The 16246-nt window shown below is 46.6% G+C and overlaps 1 protein-coding gene and 1 long non-coding RNA gene across 10 annotated transcripts in view; one reads left to right on the top strand and one right to left on the bottom strand.

Annotated features, from left to right (window-relative positions):
• PFKFB3 (6-phosphofructo-2-kinase/fructose-2,6-biphosphatase 3) overlaps positions 1–16246 on the top strand; it is a 254674-nt gene that overhangs the window by 101069 nt on the left and 137359 nt on the right. The window lies entirely within an intron of this gene.
• On the bottom strand, positions 13204–15655 carry LOC118155241 (uncharacterized). The gene is made up of 3 exons (XR_004745436.3): positions 15496–15655; positions 14435–14556; positions 13204–13583 (listed from the first exon to the last, which is right to left on the bottom strand). It is a non-coding gene; the product is annotated as an uncharacterized LOC118155241 (long non-coding RNA).

Here is a 16246-nt window from a genome sequence, read left to right as displayed (position 1 = left end):
TTCTGAGTCATTGATCTGAAAATACACCAGCAGGATCCAGCCTATTGCATCTAGGCTGTGTGACAGCAACCATTGATTACTTAGGAATCTGAGCCCAAGGCGGTTCAGGAAGTTGTGTGGGCTGAACTTTTTGATCCTGATTTAACTCCGGGAAAAATAAACAAGCACACTGAATCATTCATCTTCACGGTCGTTAATAAAGGTGGTGGGTTCCTCGCAGCCACGTTTATGTTCTTATTTTTAAACCATGATGATGGGAGGTCAGACAAGTGACCTGGCCATGGAAGTGACTTGTAAGAGTGGCCAGGGTGGAGGGCAGTTGAGGACCCTTTTGTTGGACTAGTGTGCCATAGAAGTGACTTGTAAGAGTGGCCAGGGTGGAGGGCAGTTGAGGACCCTTTTGTTGGACTAGTGTGCCATGGAAGTGACTTGTAAGAGTGGCCAGGGTGGAGGGCAGTTGAGGACCCTTTTGTTGGACTAGTGTGCCATGGAAGTGACTTGTAAGAGTGGCCAGGGTGGAGGGCAGTTGAGGACCCTTTTGTTGGACTAGTGTGCCATGGAAGTGACTTGTAAGAGTGGCCAGGGTGGAGGGCAGTTGAAGACCCTTTTGTTGGACTAGTGTGCCATGGAAGTGACTTGTAAGAGTGGCCAGGGTGGAGGGCAGTTGAGGACCCTTTTGTTGGACTAGTGTGCCATGGAAGTGACTTGTAAGAGTGGCCAGGGTGGAGGGCAGTTGAGGACCCTTTTGTTGGACTAGTGTGCCATGGAAGTGACTTGTAAGAGTGGCCAGGGTGGAGGGCAGTTGAGGACCCTTTTGTTGGACTAGTGTGCCATGGAAGTGACTTGTAAGAGTGGCCAGGGTGGAGGGCAGTTGAGGACCCTTTTGTTGGACTAGTGTGCCATGGAAGTGACTTGTAAGAGTGGCCAGGGTGGAGGGCAGTTGAGGACCCTTTTGTTGGACTAGTGTGCCATGGAAGTGACTTGTAAGAGTGGCCAGGGTGGAGGGCAGTTGAGGACCCTTTTGTTGGACTAGTGTGCCATGGAAGTGACTTGTAAGAGTGGCCAGGGTGGAGGGCAGTTGAGGACCCTTTTGTTGGACTAGTGTGCCATGGAAGTGACTTGTAAGAGTGGCCAGGGTGGAGGGCAGTTGAGGACCCTTTTGTTGGACTAGTGTGCCATGGAAGTGACTTGTAAGAGTGGCCAGGGTGGAGGGCAGTTGAGGACCCTTTTGTTGGACTAGTGTGCCATGGAAGTGACTTGTAAGAGTGGCCAGGGTGGAGGGCAGTTGAAGACCCTTTTGTTGGACTAGTGTGCCATGGAAGTGACTTGTAAGAGTGGCCAGGGTGGAGGGCAGTTGAGGACCCTTTTGTTGGACTAGTGTGCCATGGAAGTGACTTGTAAGAGTGGCCAGGGTGGAGGGCAGTTGAGGACCCTTTTGTTGGACTAGTGTGCCATGGAAGTGACTTGTAAGAGTGGCCAGGGTGGAGGGCAGTTGAGGACCCTTTTGTTGGACTAGTGTGCCATGGAAGTGACTTGTAAGAGTGGCCAGGGTGGAGGGCAGTTGAGGACCCTTTTGTTGGACTAGTGTGCCATGGAAGTGACTTGTAAGAGTGGCCAGGGTGGAGGGCAGTTGAGGACCCTTTTGTTGGACTACTGTGCCATGGAAGTGACTTGTAAGAGTGGCCAGGGTGGAGGGCAGTTGAGGACCCTTTTGTTGGACTAGTGTGCCATGGAAGTGACTTGTAAGAGTGGCCAGGGTGGAGGGCAGTTGAGGACCCTTTTGTTGGACTAGTGTGCCATGGAAGTGACTTGTAAGAGTGGCCAGGGTGGAGGGCAGTTGAGGACCCTTTTGTTGGACTAGTGTGCCATGGAAGTGACTTGTAAGAGTGGCCAGGGTGGAGGGCAGTTGAGGACCCTTTTGTTGGACTAGTGTGCCATGGAAGTGACTTGTAAGAGTGGCCAGGGTGGAGGGCAGTTGAGGACCCTTTTGTTGGACTAGTGTGCCATAGAAGTGACTTGTAAGAGTGGCCAGGGTGGAGGGCAGTTGAGGACCCTTTTGTTGGACTAGTGTGCCATGGAAGTGACTTGTAAGAGTGGCCAGGGTGGAGGGCAGTTGAGGACCCTTTTGTTGGACTAGTGTGCCATGGAAGTGACTTGTAAGAGTGGCCAGGGTGGAGGGCAGTTGAGGACCCTTTTGTTGGACTAGTGTGCCATGGAAGTGACTTGTAAGAGTGGCCAGGGTGGAGGGCAGTTGAGGACCCTTTTGTTGGACTAGTGTGCCATGGAAGTGACTTGTAAGAGTGGCCAGGGTGGAGGGCAGTTGAGGACCCTTTTGTTGGACTAGTGTGCCATGGAAGTGACTTGTAAGAGTGGCCAGGGTGGAGGGCAGTTGAGGACCCTTTTGTTGGACTAGTGTGCCATGGAAGTGACTTGTAAGAGTGACCAGGGTGGAGGGCAGTTGAGGACCCTTTTGTTGGACTAGTGTGCCATGGAAGTGACTTGTAAGAGTGGCCAGGGTGGAGGGCAGTTGAGGACCCTTTTGTTGGACTAGTGTGCCATGGAAGTGACTTGTAAGAGTGGCCAGGGTGGAGGGCAGTTGAGGACCCTTTTGTTGGACTAGTGTGCCATGGAAGTGACTTGTAAGAGTGGCCAGGGTGGAGGGCAGTTGAGGACCCTTTTGTTGGACTAGTGTGCCATGGAAGTGACTTGTAAGAGTGGCCAGGGTGGAGGGCAGTTGAGGACCCTTTTGTTGGACTAGTGTGCCATAGAAGTGACTTGTAAGAGTGGCCAGGGTGGAGGGCAGTTGAGGACCCTTTTGTTGGACTAGTGTGCCATGGAAGTGACTTGTAAGAGTGGCCAGGGTGGAGGGCAGTTGAGGACCCTTTTGTTGGACTAGTGTGCCATGGAAGTGACTTGTAAGAGTGGCCAGGGTGGAGGGCAGTTGAGGACCCTTTTGTTGGACTAGTGTGCCATGGAAGTGACTTGTAAGAGTGGCCAGGGTGGAGGGCAGTTGAGGACCCTTTTGTTGGACTAGTGTGCCATGGAAGTGACTTGTAAGAGTGGCCAGGGTGGAGGGCAGTTGAGGACCCTTTTGTTGGACTAGTGTGCCATGGAAGTGACTTGTAAGAGTGGCCAGGGTGGAGGGCAGTTGAGGACCCTTTTGTTGGACTAGTGTGCCATGGAAGTGACTTGTAAGAGTGGCCAGGGTGGAGGGCAGTTGAGGACCCTTTTGTTGGACTAGTGTGCCAGCCCATGTCCAGAATGGTCTGTGATGGGAAAAATCGAGGACAGCATCACAGTCCACTCACAGGAGACTGGTTAGGTAAATGATGCATGTCCCGTCTCATGGAGTACTGCATGCTGTGATCACCTTCCCCAGACATGCCTGGCGATGAAAGTTCCTGTGCATGGAATTGATTATGGAAAAGTTCCCAGGACAACCTTGTGAGGGAGCAGGGAAGCAGGGGAGGGAGGTGGAAGGAACAAGTCAGGATGTGATTTCAGATCTGATCTGGCACCTGCCTGATCCCAATGCCGGACTCTGGGATGTAGATTGCACCCACTGGAGACAAGGAGCCAGGTGTTCATAATCCTTCAGCCCCTCTCAGGCAAAATGGCTCTGGGAGCCCTAGGTTAAGTCTCAGAAGAGAGTTATAGGTATAGATACCTAAAGCAAAAGCTCACCTACGCCCAGGCATGGACACTCCAAAATGATGAAGGGACTGGCGGGTAGGAGCAGAGGGCCTGCTTTTCTATGCAGACACCACTAAGAAGGAAGTAGCTTCAGAGTCATCGACAGAAAGTTCTTGATGATAAGCACTGAGCAGGGTACTGAGCAGCATATATATTTTGACCTTATTTTTTTATGGAAAAGAAATGTAAGAAATGTGTGTCTATGTTTGTGTGCACATAAAGAAAAAAGTCTGGAAGGAAACAGACCCAACTCTTAATTGTGTTACTCCAAGAGAGATTCAGATTGGGGAAGAGAGGTGAAGGGATCATGGAGGCATTCAGATTTCATGAGCCAGCATGTCTTGCTTTATAACAGGAATAAAAAAGACAGAAAGGCACGAGGCCTCTGCCACGTGATAAATGTGTGCCTGTGCAGTTAATGGGCTTCTCTGTTTCCATTACTAAGGGCCAGACAGGCCACACTAAATGGACCATAGGGACCACTTGGTGAATTGAGTGATGGTTCCCTTGAATGAACAATACTCTGAAGTCTGCAATTAGATATAATACTGGACTAGAAATTGTGGCCTCAGTGGTCCTCATTTCAGATGACTGATTGTCATTTTAGGCTGGCTTAGGAAAACATGCTCTTAACCTAGTGTCTTCTCTTCCTGTTTGAATATCCACTAGATGTTCATTAGCTTAACCCCTGCTCCCTGTAGGGGACTGTCTGGGTGGAAAAACTACTCTCATACTTTGCCCACAGCCTGGACTGATGGCCTTGGCAGAACATTAAATTTGTAGGTGAAATAAACTCTCTTCCCACTTGGTGGTAGGTTAGAGATCCAGGCTGACATAATTCTTTCCCATGGCCAGTAAATAGCCAGGAATGACCATGGAAAGGCCTGCAAAAATGGCCACCAACCTTCCTGTTACCACAAAGCCTAAAATTACACTGTATCATATGCGGTCTTGTGTTTAGCTCTGGACAGAGAGAACTGCATGGAGGAAGTGTGTACACCCTTGGGGTTGCAAGATTTTAATCAAACCAGTCTTGTTTCAGTTCATCTTTCCACACACTTATCCATCCATCCACTCATACATCTACCAATCCAACCATCCATCCATCCATCCATCCACCTGTCCATTTATTCATTCATCCCATCTATCCATCTATCCCTCCATCCACCTGTCCATTTATTCATTCATCCCATCTATCCATCTATCCATCCATCCACCTGTCCATTTATTCATTCATCCCATCTATCCATCCATCCATCCACATCCATCCATCCACTCATCCATCTACCAATCCATCCATCCATCCATCCATCCATCCACATCCATCTACCTACCCACCCACATATCCATTTATTCATTCATCTCATCTATCCATCTATCCATCCATCCACCCACCCACCCATCTTATTCATTTATCCCATCCATCCATCCATTTACATCCATCCATCCACCCATCCACCCGTCCATTTATTCATTCATCCCATCCATCCATCTATCCATCCATCCATCCACCCATCCATCCATTCACCCACCCATCCATTCATCTGCTCACCCATCCACCCATCCATCCACTCATCCATTCATTCATCCATCCATCCATTTGTTCATTAGCCCATAATTCCATTCATCCATCCACCTACCCATCAGTCTGCTTGCTCATCCATCCATTCATCCATCTACTCATCCATTCATCCATCTACCCATCCATCCATCCTTCCATCCATGTTTCTAGTAATTATTGAGTGACTCTTGTGTGCCAAGCGTTGTGGTAGTCCCCTTTGTCTCCTGGCATTTATCTGTAGCAAACACACGTACATCTTACCTCTGGCCTCTACCTGCAGTTTTTGAGAATATACTAGAAACTATTTGAAGTCCTCTCATTAGAGTTTGCTTTCTCCTAGCCCAGCATTAGTAGTTATTTTCATTGCTCAGTGGTGGGACATCAGATAGTAATAACCATTATGTGATGAGTGCTGGCTGAATGGCAGGCACTTAGCAAAGCCTTCTGTATGCCTGCCTCATTTAATTCTAATGGTCATCCTAAGAAATGTGCATTATTATCTACATTGTAATCTTTTTATGGTGAAGTACAACGTACATGAAAAAAAGCATGGAAAATATAAAGTATGGTTCTATAATTTATTGCCAAACAAAGATATATACCATGAGGTTAAAAAATTCAGACATTGCAGGCATCTAGAAGGCTCCTTCATGCCTCATTTTAATTGCCACCCGCTTTCTGTCCCCGGAAGTAACCACCATCCTGATATAGGTGGTAGTGACTTCTCTGCTGCTTTTGACAGTTTTACCATCTAAGCATGTATCCCCAGGTGCTATAGTTTCATTTCACCTGTCTGTTTTACTTTAAACTTTACATAAATCACAGTGTATTATCTTTCCGTGACTTTGTTTTCCTCAACATTAAATTCTGAGATTCATACTTACTGTTGCATTAGGTAGTGATTGATTCTCATTTTTGTATAGTGTTTTATTGTATGGATATACTAACAGCTTATTTTCCATTCTACTGTCTGTGGTCACGTGTATTTTTTCAGTTTATTATTATTATTAATAACGATGCTGAGAGCATTCTTGAACCCATATTTCACTGAAAAAGGGCAGGCATTTCATTGGATTTGTAAATGGGAATGAGACCGTCGGATGGTAGGCATGTGTTCAATTTTGGTAGCTAGTGCTGAACAGTTTTCCTCAACTGTGGCACTCATTTACCTTCCCACCTGTAGTGGACCGGGGGTCGGTTCCCTGCATCTTCACCCTCACCTGGTATTGCCAGTCTTTCTAATTTCAGCTTCTCTGATGGTATGTACTGGTGGTATCACTTTACAATTTTAATTTGCATTCCACTTTTGACAAATGAGGTTGAGTGTCTTTTCATGTGTTTACTGGATATTTGAATAGTCTTTTGCGAAGCGTATTTTGAAGTCTTGCTCATTTTTTGAAACTCAATTTTCTGCTCTTATATGTAGGATGTTTCTGAATGCAAGGTCTTTTGTTGTTAAATGAGTAGCAGATGGCTTTTCCTGCTCTGTCACTTGCCTTTTAACCCATGAAAAGCTGTCTCTGGAATGAGATCATGTCTTTTGCAGGAACGTAGATGGAGCTAGAGACTATTGTCCTTAGCAAGCTAACTCAGGAACAGGAACCAAATACCGCATGTTCTCACTTATAAGTGGGAGCTAGATGATGAGAACGCATGGACACACATAGGGGAACAACACACAGTGGGGCCTACTTGACAGAGAAGAATGGGAGGAGGGAAAGGAGCAGAAAATATAACTATTGGGGGCTGGGATTATAGGTGTGAGCCACCTATAATCCCAGCACTTCGGTAAGCCAAGGTGGGCAAATTACTGAGGTTGGGAGTTTGAGAGCAGTCTGGCCAACATGGTAAAACCCCATCTCTACTAAAAATACAAAAATTAGTCCAGGTGTGGTGGCTCACCTCTCTAATACCAGCACTTTGGTAGGCCAAGGCAGGTGGATCACTTGAGGTCAGGAGTTCAAGACCAGCCTGGACAACAAGGTAAAACCCTGTCTCTACTAAAAATACAAAAATTAGCCAGGCATCATGGCACATACTTGTGCCCCAGCTATACTCAGGAGGCTGGGGCAAAAGAATCACATGAATTTGGGACACAAAGGTCGAAGTGAGGTGAGATCACACCACTGTACTCCAGCCTGGGGGACAGAGCGAGACTTTGTCTCAAAAAAAAAAAAAAAAAAAAAAAAAAGGATAACTACCTGGGAGAAGAAATAATCTGTATAACAAACCCCATGACATTAGTTTACTTGTATAACAAACCTTCACATATACCCACAAACCTAAAATAAAGGTAAACACCAAGCTGTCTTGGGATATTTTCAATGTAATCTAACTTATCAAGCATCCTCTTTATGCTTAAGAAATCTTTCCCTGCCCCAAGGCCACAAGGATATTCATGTGTGTTATTGTATCAGTCATGGTCAAGTTGGGAAAACACTGTAAATTTCAGGAGAGAGAATCTAATAAAGAGAAATGGTCACACAGGTTTCAGCGTCTGAAAACCAAAACAGGAGTCCTAAGATAACAGAGACAATAGCTTCAGAAATGGTTACTGCCTCAAAGACTAGAGGAGCAAAGGGAAGAGGGTGATGTTATCAAAACCTTGTAGCTCAGAGAAGGGATCCTTCACAGCGGAGGAGCCTCAGACTTCTAAGGAGGAGCTGCTGATAGCCCTGAGGGGCTGTGATGAGATTGGTTCCGGGAGAGCTGAAAGAAGCTGAGGGCTGGAACCAAAACGCTGCCCAGTGACGGCATCAGCGCGGAGGACATCTCCATTTCACTCTTCCTGAATTTCTACCTCTTTCTAGTAGCTCCTATTGCAGGTTCTAGCAGGGAGCTGACCAGCAAGGGGGAAGTGAAGAGTACTGGCCCCAGAATTACAAAGCAGGACAAAGAAGTGTGGGTGTGGAGCTGAGAAACGAGCTCAATAATAATTATTCTTTTCTTTTCTTTTCTTTTTTTTGAGACAGAGTCTTGCTCTTTCGTCCAGGCTGGAGTGCAATGGTGTGATCTCTGCTCACTGCAACCTCTGCCTCCTGGGCTTAAACCATTCTTGCGCCTTGCCCTCCTGAGTAGCTGAGTATTACAGGCATGTGTCACCTTGCCTGGTTAATTTTTGTATTTTTAATAGAGACAAAGTTTTGTCATGTTGGCCAGGCTGGTCTTAAAATTCTGGCCTCAAGTGATCCTTTGGCCTCGGCCTCCCAAAGTTTTGGGATGACAGGTGTGAGCGGTGTCTGGCCACCGTTATCTTCTCAAGAAGTCTTGTGGTTTTGCCTTTGTACCTACAACCCGCCTGGAATTGGTCTTTGTGAATGATGACAGGGGTCTGGTGTCACTTTTTCTCCATATCTAACTGACTTGGCACCACTCATTGGAAGGCTGCCTTTCCCATTGCGTTCGAGTGCTGTCTTTGTCATTAATCTAGAGGGTCTGCTTCTAGACATTCCATGTGCATTTGTCTAAACTTGCACCAGTATCACACTCCCTTAATGTAGCTTAAAAATAAAGTTTGACATCTGGTAAAGTAAATCATCTTGCTCTGTTCTTATGCAAGATTGCCTGGCTATTCTTGGCCCATTGGATTTCCATTTGATTGTAGAATAAGCTTTTGAATTTCCATACAAATTTTGCTAAGATTTTAATTTAAATCACATTAACTCTATAGGTAACTTTGGGAAGAATTGCTATCCTTACAATGTTGACTTTTTCAATCTAAGAAATGGCTTATTCCTTCATATATTTAGGGTTTTTTGTCTTAATATCCATGTCTTCTACATAGAGGTCTTACACATATTTTATCACATTTATTCTTAGGTATTTGATTTTTTAACTTTTTATTATGAAATAATTTCCAAATTAAAGAAAAGCTGTAAAAATATTACAGAGAAATCCCTTAGTCCCTTTATTCAAAATAAACATTTTGCCACATTCACTTGGTAACTCTCTTTCTCATTCTTTCTGTATGTGCATGTTGTTTTTATTTTCTATTTTTCCCTTAATAATCGGGGAGTAGATTGCATAAATCAGGCTCCTTTACCCCTTTATATTTCAGTGTATGTTTTGTAAGAACAAGGAGGGTCTCATATGACCATGGTACAGTTATCCAATTCAGAAAATCTGGCCTTGATAGAATACTTGTATATAATGTAGTCCGTCTTCCAATTTCATCAATTATGGAAGTCACCTTGTGTCTCTTGGGGTATCACCTGTGAAGGCCTGGGACCCCACCTGCCTCTTGTAGGTAATAATCTGATCACCTGCCCAATGTATTCTTCAGTTTTTCCACTGTATACTTACTATTTTCTACCTTGAGCTAATAAGCAATCTATGGGGAAGCACTGAGACCATGAACACATCCTGCTCCTCATCCAACCTTCCTTTTAATTTTAGCCCTCATTGATGATTCTCGTCTCAACCAGTTTTTGCCGTGATGATTGCAGAAACATGGTTTTCCAGTTCCACCCCTCCTGTGTGTTTACCATTCAGTATTCTACTGTCGGGGGAGCCGTCTCTTGTCCTTCACTTTCCGTGTGTTTGTTTTTTGATTTACTATGATCATTTTTTAGAGACTGGGTCTAGTTCTGCTACATGGGTGGGACTGCAGCCTTGACCTCCTGGGCTCAAGCAATCCTCTTGCCTCAGACTCCTGAGTAGCTAGGACTATATGCCTAGCTGATTTTTAATTTCTTGTAGAGACAAGGCCTTGTATGTTGCCCAGGCTTGTCTTAAACTCTTGGGCTCAAGTGATCCTCCTGCCTTGGCCTCCCAAAGTGCTAGAACTACAGGCGTGAGCCACTGCTAATATTACTCATTATTCTACCATGAAACTAGAGGAATATTTTTGAGGCAACTGATTGTGTCTTGCAAGGTTTAAAAGCCCTCCAATGGTTCCCTGCGGCTCATGGGTTTAATGACACACATCGTAAGCACAGCTCGCCGTCTCCTGGGGCCTCTGGTTCTTGCTCGCTCTGTCGCTTAGGCCAGGCTGGAGTGCAGTGGTGTGATCTTGACTCACTGCAACTTCCACTTTCTGGGTTCAAGCAGTTCTCTGCCTCAGCCTCCTGAGTAGCTGGGATTATAGGTGCTCGCCACCACACCCAACTAATTTTTTGTATTTTTATTTATTTTTTCTTGAGACAGATTCTCACTCTGTCACCAGGCTAGAGTGCAGTGGTGCAATCTCAGTTCACTGCAACCTCCAACTCCCTGGTTCAAGCAATTCTCCTGCTTCAGCCTTCCAAGTAGCTGGGATTACAGGCACCTGCCACCACACCTGGCTAATTTTTTGCATTTTTATTTATTTATTTCGAGACACAGTCTCACTCTCTTGCTAGGCTGGGGTGCAGTCGTGTGATCTCAGCTCAGATTGCCTGGTTCAAGCTATTCCCCTGCCTCAGCCTCCTGAGTAGCTGGGATTATAGGAATGTGCCACCACATCAAGCTAATTTTTGTATTTTTAGTAGAGATGAGGTTTCACCATGTTGCCCAGGATGGTCTTGGTCTCCTGAGCTTGTGACCCGCCTCCCTTGGCCTCCCAAAGTGCTGGGATTGCAGGCATGAGCCACCATGCCCAGCTGATTTTTTTGTATTTTTAGTAGAGACAGGATTTCACCATCTTAGCCAGGCTGGTCTTGAACTCCTGACCTCATGATCCACCCGCCTCAGCCTCCCAATGTGCTGCGATTACAGGTGTGAGCCACCGTGTGTGGCTTACCAGGTGATTTCTAGTGCATTAGGTGTCGTGGCACTAAGGAGTCTTCTCGGCCTCTGGGCTAGGTCAGGCCCTACAACATGCACTCATTAGACCACGTGCCTCTTTTGTGGGACCCCCAGAGTTGCAGCTGCGCCTTTACTGGTGTGATTATTTGCTTCATGCCCGTTATCTCATTAGACTTAAGCATCTTGAGGGTAGGAACTGGGCCAGTTTTGACTCATCACTCTCTCCCCAAGATCTAGCCCCCTGCCTGGGATAGTAAGCGCTCACTAAATATTTGCCAAATAAAGGAAGGAAGGAAAGACATTTTTATTCATTTCATCCTAACTGTGGATTTTCCCAGTTTTTAAACTTATTTTCTGGAAGGTGGGCTTGGGTAAGAAGCATTCTGGAACAGATTATTGAAATTGGGAAAAAAGTGAAAGATGGTCTTCCAGTGTCCTTGCTACAAGTAATTAGTATTCAGCCACTTCCCCGTCTGGAACCTAGTTTCAAGTGCCAAGAGAAAATGTGTTTAGCATTGAAAAGGATCCTTCCGGAAATACCAGTGGCCGTGCGATTGCTGAAGTAGCCAAGCTCCTGTGCATTGTAAATGTCAGCCTTGTTCCAACACCTCTGATAAGGTAAGGACTAGAACCAAAGAAGAACTTCCCCTTTTAATTTAATATTTCCTGGTGCCTGTGTGACACCTGGGAGGCCCAGGCTCTGCTCCTTCAGCCACTGAAGGACTCTGACAGCTGCCTCCTGGGGGTGTGGGAACCAAGAGGCAGGAAGTCAAACTTCAGATGTGTCTTATTATATATTGCAGGAGGAACAGCTTGGTAGCCGTGCTTGCAGAAGGGGTGGGAAGCCAAATTCTTTAAGAGTAATGAAGCCACTTCCGGGCAGGTAGCACAGGAAGCTGATTAAGCCCAGTGTTGGACTCAGACCTCTTTTAGAGCCAGTCCTGGTTCATACCCTCTAGGTGTGTGACCTTGGACAAGGTGTTCAAGCCCCAAGCCTATGAGTCTCTAGCTAAGGTTATCGTGTAGAATAAATGAGGCAGTATACAGAAAATCTTTGATAAAAACTGAATGTTCAATAAAGGTAACAGAATACTGTGGCCCCAAATAGCCACAGTGCCTTCTCCCGTGGCTGGAGGGTGGAGCCTGTGTGTATCTGTATGTGCTTTCTGCCCCCGCACTGTGGGCATGTATTTATATTTTAAAAGCTAAATTTAAATGAACCCTAGTTCAACCTTAAATGGGAAGAAGTACTGCAAAAGGGTCATAGGCTATCAGAGAGGGGTGTGGAAGAGGGAGAGGCGTGTATTTACTTAGTGAATGTTTACCAGACTCTACCATGTGTGGGAATCTGTGCTGAGCACTGAGGGTGGAGCAGAGGGTGGGAGAGGCAGTCGCCCCTTCCCTGATGGTGGCTGCGGTCCAGCAGGGAGGCGGATGTGAGGCAGTACATGCGTGCTTGCTTGCCATTGTGTGTGCATGTTGTATGTTACAAACAAGTGCAAAGCACCCTGAGTTCACAGACAGGGGCTGTCACTAGTCTGGTTTGGTGAATGGCTGATGAAGTCAGTGCTTGGAGATGATAAATGTCCCTCCTGTCCCTTAGGACTTGCAAGTAATGGTCTCCCTTGTCCTCCCTTGACTCCAGGCTGTCTAGTGAAGGTGATCATTCTGACTTCCCCATTAGGACATTGGGGTTTCTTAACTAAATCCTGAATGATGCCTTGGATTTATAGATTCTGGCCAATGTGTTGAAATAGGTTGATCTGCCTGGGTGCAGTGGCTCATACCTGTAATCCCAGAACTTTGGGAGGCCGGGGCGGGTGGATCTCCTGAGGTCAAGAGTTCGAGACCAGCCTGACCAACGTGGTGAATCCCATCTCTACTAAAAATACAAAAATTAGCTAGGCGTGGTGGTGGGCACCTGTAGTCTCACCTACTCGGGAGGCTGAGCCAGGAGAACCACTTGAAGCCGGGAGGTGGAGGTTGCAGTGAGCCAAGATGGTGCCATTGCACTCCAGTCTGGGCAATAGAACAAGACTGTGTCTCAAAAAAAAAAAAAGAAAAGAAAAAAAAGAAAAAGAAAAAGAAAAAGGAAAAAGAAATAGGTGGATCTGGGCCCGACACTGTGCTTTCACACATTTCCATCAGACCTGTTCCATATCCTGGATCTGTGCCTGCCAAGGGCTATGTGGAAAGATTTCATTTCAGGTCTCTTGAGAATAGGGTCAGATGGAGAAGGCAGGCTTTATTTCAGATTTGGACAATAGGGCTGAGGGCTTGATTTATAGACAGATTCTCAGAGGAAAATAAAGGAAAGGAGAATACTTTCCATTTTCCTAAAGTGTTCACATGTCTTCTGTGGAGCTGAGATTGCAGGCTTTTCTTTTCTTTTTTTGAGACGGAGTCTTGCTCTGTTGCCCAGGCTGGAGTGCAGTGGCACAATCTCAGCTCACTGCAACCTTCACCTCCCGGGTTCAAGTGATTCTCTTGTCTCAGCCTCCCAAGTAGCTGGGATTACAGATGTCTGCCACCACACCCGGCTAAGTTTTTTTTTTTGTATTTTTGGTAGAGGTGGAGTTTGCTGTGATCCATATTCTCATGATGGCTGTGAAATGAGAGATGTGACTAGAAGCAGCTGCCAACCAAAAGCATAGCAAACAAAAATGAAGCCTGGAGTTTTCCCTGTTGGTCTTCTGGGGCCCAAAGAGCTTACCACTGGAGGGTGAAAAGCTTTGCCTTCCAGAGAACATCTGCAAGGCGGAGGGATGGCTCCCGGCTGTTTAAGGGATCCCAGCTGCCATGTAACCTACAAATTGCATGGCCCTTTACAGCATATAAAGCACTTCAGACCCTGAGTGAGATGTCAGGAAACCTCTGTTCTATGGACAGTTCTGTCAGTCACTCTGGGCTTAAGGGCCTTCTAAGGAAAACATGAAGATTGGACCGGAATACATTAAGGGCTGAATTGCGTCCCTGCCAAAAGTGTTACCTTGGACTCCTACTCGCCAGCACCTCAGGGTGTGACCTTATTTGGAGAAAGTTCTTTCCAAAGGCGATCAAGTTAAAAAGAGGTCCTTAGGATGGGCCCTAATCCAGTATGGCTGATGTCCTTATACAAAGGGAAATTTGGAGACAGGCACGTGCAGAGGGAAGGGATGAGAAGAGACAGTGAAGACAGCTGACTACTGGTCATGGGCAGAGGCCTGGACAGATCCTTCCCACAGCCTCAGAAGGACCCAGCCCTGCCGACACTTTGATCTTTGACTCCCAGCTTCAGAAGCATGAGAAAATACATTTCTGTTATGGGCCAGTGCGACGGCTCATGCCCATAATCTCAGCACTTTGGGAAGCTGAGGCTGGAGGATCGCTTGAGCCCAGGAGTTTGAGACCAGCCTGGGCAGCATAGGGAGACCTGTCTCTACAAAAAATAAAATAGCTGGGTGTGGTGGCACTTACCTGTGGTCCCAGGTACTCGGAAGGCTGAAGGGGAAGATCGCTTCAGCCCAGGAGATCAAGGCTGCCGTGAGCTATGTTGGACCACTGTACTACAGCCTCGGTGACAGAGCGAGATCCTATCTCTGAAAATGAAAATTTGAAAACTGTAGTGTAAGTCCCTCTGAAGTACTTTGTTCTGTGTCCTGAAGCTTTTTGTTATGCGGCAGCCCCTCTGATCCTCTAGGGTTGATTTTGAGCCCCTTCTTAGAATAATGTGTAAATTTTAAAAATAAAATACTTTGGATTACGAAGGAAAGAATTATTGAAATACTGATATCAGAATGCCAAATATAAGAAATGTATGTGCTACTTTAATAATGCATTTAATAGAGGCAAGTCTGATAATAACCACAATTTCAGAGTAGAGATGAAGGGTAAATATTCCTTCAAGACTTCTGCAACAGGCTAGGTGTGGTGGCTCTCCCTGTAATCCCAGCATTTGGGAGGTGATGTAGGAGGATCACTTGAGCCCAGGAGTTTGAGACTAGCCAGGGCAACATAGTGAGATCCCATCTTTAAAAAATTAGCTGGGTGTGGTGGCATGTGCCTATAGTCCCAGCTACTTGGAGGCTGAGGCGGGAGGGTCCCTCCAGCTCGGGAAGTCGAGGTTGCAGTGAGCTGTGATGATACTACTGCATTCCATGTTTGGTGACAGAGCCAGACTCTGTCTCAAACAAAAATCTGCAACACCCATCATGTGACATGAGCATATTATGATTTTTTACTGGGGACGTCACAGAGGCTGCCCGTGTGGTGTGCTGCCTACCTTCGTAACTAAAGTGCTAAATATCAGTTACCGGTTAGTGGAAGCAAAGATTTTCCACCCAACTTCATATATTCCTGAGTTTGATCTGTTCCTGGACTGGTGGCGTCTAGGGGCCTTTTGGGGTCTGTGGTTAGGTGGCTCTGGGTTGATTGTCCCATTAGGCCGATGCTTCCTGTTCTTTGCTAAGGTTCAGCGACGCTTCAGCGCTTAGAGACCTTGTGCCACGGGCCCCGCCTCTGTTGTCATGGAGACAAACCTGTGTGGCCTCTGGAAGCTGCTCCCTTCTCGGTCCTCTGCCTAGAGCCTTGCCGCGGATCCCAGAGATTTCTCTGCATAGCTTGTCTGTGACTCAGTGAAGGAGGTGTGTGGAGAAGGTGCCCCTTCCCTCCGCGGAGCCGCCTCCGGGGCCTGCGTCTGACTCAGGCAGGAAGTAGCTGACGCTCGTGCCGGGAACCCTGTTCGCAGCCTTGTGATGGAGTCAGGCCTCTGACGGTGACTCACTGCAGTCACCCAGGCACTGCTCTTGCTGGGAATTTTCTCATGAGCTCATCTGGCCAGTGCCAAGAACCAAGCGATTGTTCCCCACCGAGTTCTTAGTGTGCAAAAGGGAAACCTTGGTTTGGTTTTGGTGGTCTTTTTTGTTCGTTTGTTTGTTTTTGTTTTTTTATTATTTTTGAGATGGAGTCTTGCTATGTTGCCCAGGCTGGAGTGCAGCGGCACGATCTCAGCTCACTGCAACCTTCACCTCCCTGGTTCAACCAATTCTCCTGCCTCAGCCTCCCGAGTAGCTGGGATTGCAGGCATGCACCACCACGCCTGGCTAATTTTGTATTTTTAGTAGAGATGGGGTTTCTCCGTGTTGGCCAGGCTAGTCTCAAACTCCTGACCTTGGTCTTCCAAAGTGCTGGGATTACAGGCGTGAGCCACTGTGCCTGTCCTGTATTTTTGTTTTCCTTACATCCCCAAGAATGAAACATTTTATTTATGGCTTAAGGGATGTTTGGCTC

This window comes from Callithrix jacchus, chromosome 7 (assembly GCF_049354715.1).
Source record: "Callithrix jacchus isolate 240 chromosome 7, calJac240_pri, whole genome shotgun sequence".
NCBI classification, from domain to species: Eukaryota; Metazoa; Chordata; class Mammalia; order Primates; family Cebidae; genus Callithrix; species Callithrix jacchus.
Note: the sequence above shows the minus strand (reverse complement) of the source record. Positions and strands in the feature narration are given on the sequence as shown.